Consider the following 5602-nt stretch of genomic DNA (forward strand, 5'->3'; position numbering starts at 1 on the left):
CGGAGTACAGGCTCCGGACGCGCAGGCCCAGCGGCCATGGCTCATGGGCCTAGCCGCTCCGCGGCATGTGGGATCTTCCCGGACCAGGGCACGAACCCATATCCCCTGCATCGGCAGGCGGACTCTCAACCACTGCGCCACCAGGGAAGCCCCAGATTTTTTTTTATTTGTTGTCTTTCAAAGAACCAGCTCTCAGACTTAACAGTTTTATTGGAGTTCTGTATTGTAATATATTCATTTCTGCTTTAAACATTCATTTCTTACGCTTTCCTAAGGGTTTTAAAAAATCTTTTATTGTAGAAATTTTCACCCATGCAAAAATAAAATGATGTCTGTTTTTCCATCTTATTTAATCTTTACCCCCATTCTTATTCCTACCCACACACCCACCATGGTATTTCTTTCTTTCTTTTTTTTTTTTTTTTAAATTTATTTTTGACTGCATTGGGTCTTAGTTGCTGTGCGTGAGCTTTCTCTAGTTGCAGCGAGCAGGGGCTACTCTTCATTGCAGTGTGTGGGCTTCTCATTGCGGTGGCTTTTCTTGCTGCAGAGCGCGGGCTCTAGGCATGTGGGCTTCAGTAGTTGTGGCGCACGGGCTTAGCTGTTCCACGGCATGTGGGATCTTCCTGGACCAGGGCTCGCACCCATGTCCCCTGCATTGGCAGGCGGATTCTTAACCACTGTGCCACCAAGGAAGTCCCTCACCATGGTATTTCTAAGGGAGATCATCATTTCATCAATACCTAAGCATTTCTAAGATAAATTTTTATAAATATAATCACAATACCATTGTCGTACCTAACAAAATTAACAATAATTCCAAAATATTAACTAATACTCTCTGCATTTTCGAATTCCCCAGTTGTCTCAAAAGTAAAATCTTACTACAGTTGATTTGTTTAAATCAAATCAGGATCTAAACAGGGTCCACACTTTGCATTTGGCTGATAAATCTCTTAAAATCTCTTTTAATCTATTAACAGTTCTCCTATCTCCTTTTTTAAATGCCCTTTATTTGATGAAGTACCTGGGACATTCATCCTTTATCATAGAGGGCCAGGGGCTTCTAGATTTGGCTGATTGTACCTCTACCTCCCTTACTTGCTATATACCACTGGTTAGATCTAGAGACTTGATTAGATTCAGGGTCCTTCTCATAGGTGTTGCTGTGTTTCATCACTACTTTAGTGATGTTAAGATTGTTGATTCAGGTGTTGTCAGCCTGATTCACCCTTTCTAAAGCTTCCATCAACCTTCCACCTAATAATAATCATGACCAAGATTCACTGTTTCATCATCACACATTCCTTATCTTTTTATATGTGATGATTCAGTATTTTCAAAAGAGAGACTTAAATCAGTTGTTCAGGTACTTTTTCTTTTTTTTTCCAAAGTGCCTTTTTAAAAATAACCCACCAACTTTTAGAATTATTTTTTTCAAATTAACATTTTTACCCTAAAACACACTAAATATGTTATAAGAAATATTTCAACATTTTTTCAGGTAAACATACCAATTTTTCTGTAACTCTTCAGTCTCTTCTATGTATGTGCTATTTCCATGTGTTTTGAAGCACTCTTGAATTTAGCCTTTATTTTGGCCTAAAGGTATTCTGCAAAATGTTGCTTTTAAATGTAATTTGAGAGTAAGACAACCTTGTGCCCCCAAAAGATTGAATAACTGCTTAAGAAAATGGTACAGAAAGAAAAATGCATCTTTTACCCCGACACCCATCCCTACAACATCTGCCACTCACTTTATTTTATTTTTTATAAATTTATTTATTTTATTTTTGGCTGTGTTGGGTCTTTGTTGCTGCGCGTGGGCTTTCTCTAGTTGCGGTGGGGGGGTGGGTACTCTTGGTTGCGGTGCGCGGGCTTCTTATTGCAGTGGCTTCTCTTGTTGCGGAGCACGGGCTCTAGGCACGCGGGCTTCAGTAGTTGTGGTGCGCAGGCTCTACAGCACAGGCTCAGTAGTTGTGGCGCACGGGCTTAGTTGCTCTGCAGCATGTGGGATCTTCCTGGACCAGGGCTCGAACCCGTGTCCCCTGTATTGGCAGGTGGATTCCCAACCACAGCACCACCAGGGAAGCCCTGCCACTCACTCTTAAGTCTTGTCTTCCTCCTTTGTTTTTGTTTTGGTTTTTTGGTTTTGGTTTGGTTTTTTGGCCGCGCCGCATGGCTTGCGGGATCTTTAGTTGTGGCATGAGAAGTCTTAGATGCGGCATGTGAACTCTTAGTTGCAGCATGTGGCATCTAGTTCACTGACCAGGGATCAAACCTGGGCCCCCTGCATTGGGAACACAGAGACTTAGCCACTGGACCACCAGGGAAAAGTCCCTACCTACTCATTCTTGATAGTCCTCTTGTTCTTTCATTTTTCAGTCCTCATTTATTTCTTAAATCATATTACATATACTTCTATGTTGTTTTTAAAAGAGGCAGTATAATTGTAGTATAGTGTAGTGTAGGGATGGACTCTACCCCAATTATGTTCAAATCCTGGGTCCCCTGGAATATGCTATGGAATCTTGGCTAAGTTATTTCCTGTGCCTCAGTTACCTCATTTGTAAAATGGAATCAATAATAGTATTTACTTCATAGGGTGTTGTGAGAATTATGGATTAATATATGTTAAAGTGCTTAGAGCACTGCCCACAATATATTAACTACTCAAATTATCATTAATATGTTCAATATCTGTGATCTCTTGCTTGTTTCTATGAGTGTTTTTGCTTCGGCTAACTCATTCATGATGGATTATGATTTTTTTTAAATATTTATGAATTTATTTGGCTGCGCAGGGTCTTAGCTGAGTCACGAGGGATCCTTAGTTGCAGCATGTGGGATCCAGTTCCCCGACCAGGGATCAAACCTGGGCCCCCAGCGCTGGGATCTCAGAGTGCTAACCACTGGACCATCAGGGAAGTCCCAATATTTTTGATAACAGGTTTATTGAGATAGAATTCACATACCATACAATTACCCATTTAATGCATACAATTAGTTTAGCTATATTCACAGAATTGTGCAGCCATCACCACACAATCAATTTTAGAACATTTTCATCCTCCCAAAAAGAAACCCCATAGCTTTCAGCCATCATTCCCCAACTTTCCCAGACCTACACAATCACTAATCTACTTCCTATCTCTATAGATTTGCCTATTCTGGACATTCATATAAATGGTCACAATATGGTCACAATATGTGACCTTTTGTAACTGGATTCTTTCCCTTACCATAATACTTTCAAGGTTCATCCATGTTGTAGCATACATCAGTACTTCATGCCATCTTATGGCCATGTAATACTTGATTGTATGGACATACCACCTTCTATTTATATATTTCATCAGAATCTAACACCATATACAAAAACTAAGTCAAAATAGATCAAAGACTTAAATGTAAGACCTAAAATTATAAAACTCTTAGGGACTCCCCTGGTGGTCCAGTGGTTAAGACTCCACACTCCCAACGCAGGGGGCCTGGTTTCAGTCCCTGGTCAGGGAACTAGATTCCACATGCCGCAACTACAGGAGCCTGTATACTGCAACTAAAGGAGCCCACAAGCCGGAACTAAAAGATCCTGCATGCAGCAGCGAAGATCCCACGTGCCGCAACTAAGACCCGGCACAGCCAAATAAATAAATATTTAAACAAATAAATAAAATTATAAAACTCTTAGAAGAAAATAGAGGGTAAAATCTTAACAACATTGGATTTGGTAATGATTTCTTGGTTATGACACCAAAGGCACAAGCAACAAAAGAAAAAAATAGACAAAATGAACTACATGAAGAATTTTTACTTTTGTTCATTCTAAAGACACTGAGTAAAAAGGCAACCTAGAGAATGGGAGAAACATTTGCAAATTATCTGATAAGGGATTAATATCCAGAATATATAGAGGACTCCTAGAACTCAACAACATAAAGAGAAAAAGAAAAAAAAATTAAAAAATGAACAAAGGACTTGAACGGACATTTCTCCAACGAGGATATACAAATGGCCAATAGCACATAAAAAGATGCTCAACATTACTAATCATTAGGGAGATACAAATCAAAACTATGAACCAGATACCACCTCATATCCGTTAGGATGGCCATTATCAAAAAAACAAGTAACAAATGTTGGTGAGGATGTGGAGAGATTGGAAGCCTTGTGCATTGTTGATGGGAATGTATTCAATAAAAAGTTATGTCCGCTGTGGAAAACAGTATGGCAATTCTTCAAAAAATTAAAAACAATTACCATATGATCCAGCAATTCCACTTCTGGGTATATATCCAAAAAAACTGAAAGCAGAATCTTGAAAGGATATTTGTACATCCATGTTCATAGCAGCATTATTCACAATAACTGAAATGTGAAAGCAACCCAAGTGCCCATCAAGAGATGAATGGATAAGCAAAATGTGGTATATACATACAATAGAATGTTATTCAGCCTTAAAAAGGAAGGAAATTCTGACATATACTACCTGGATGAAACTTTAGGACATTATATGAAGTGAAATAAGCCAGGCACAAAAAGATAAATACTGGGATTTCCCTGGCGGTCCAGTGGTTAGTACTCTGTGCGCTTCCACTGCAGTGGGCACGGGTTCAATCCCTGGTCAGGGAACTAAGATCCCGCGGCCTGCACGGCACAGCCAAAAAAAAAGACAAATACTGACATGATTTCATAGAGACAGAAAGAAGAATGGTATTTGCCAGGGGCTGGGGCTTATGAATCTAAGTGTGTTTCTGAAGATATCTTGACTAACTAACTCACTAGGACCATAGTGCAAATACTGTTGATTGCTGTGCATTTGTCAATGTACTAGGTAGTTGCCTTGCATTATCAGGTATTTGCATTGTCTCATTTAATTCTTACCACAACTATTTAGGTGAGGCCTGTTAATCCCACAAACCTGTATGATAAAACTGAAACCCAGAGAGTTGCAGTATCTTACCCAGGTCAGACAGCTCATAGGACAGAGCTGAAAGGAACTCTAAAGGATGTGTTTTCAGGGAGATCAGCTCGGTGCTTTGTGACCACCTAGAGGGGTGGGATAGGGAGGGTGGGAGGGAGATGCAAGAGGGAGGAGATATGGGGATATATGTATATGTATGGCTGATTCACTTTGTTATACAGCAGAAACTAACACCACTGTAAAGCAATTATACTCCAATAAAGATGTTAAAAAAAAAAAAGGCTGCGTTTTCCCAGAAATATAGATCAATGGAATAGGATAGAAAGCCCAGAGAAAAACCCACGCACATATGGTCACCTTTTCTTTTTTTTTTTTTTGCGATACGCGGGGCTCTCACTGTTGTGGCCTTTCCCATTGCGGAGCACAGGCTCCGGACGCGCAGGCACAGCGGCCATGGTTCACGGGCCGCTCCGTGGCATGTGGGATCTTCCCAGACCAGGGCACGAGCCCACGTCCCCTGCATCGGCAGGCGGACTCTCAACCAGCAAGATCCTTGTTGACCCACCTCCTAGCGAAATGGAAATAAAAACAAAAACAAATAGGACCTAATGAAACTTAAAAGCTTTTGCACAGCAAAGGAAACCATAAGACAAAAAGACAACCCTCAGAATGGGAGAA

Source organism: Physeter macrocephalus, unplaced genomic scaffold, assembly GCF_002837175.3.
Source record: "Physeter macrocephalus isolate SW-GA unplaced genomic scaffold, ASM283717v5 random_310, whole genome shotgun sequence".
NCBI lineage: Eukaryota > Metazoa > Chordata > Mammalia > Artiodactyla > Physeteridae > Physeter > Physeter macrocephalus.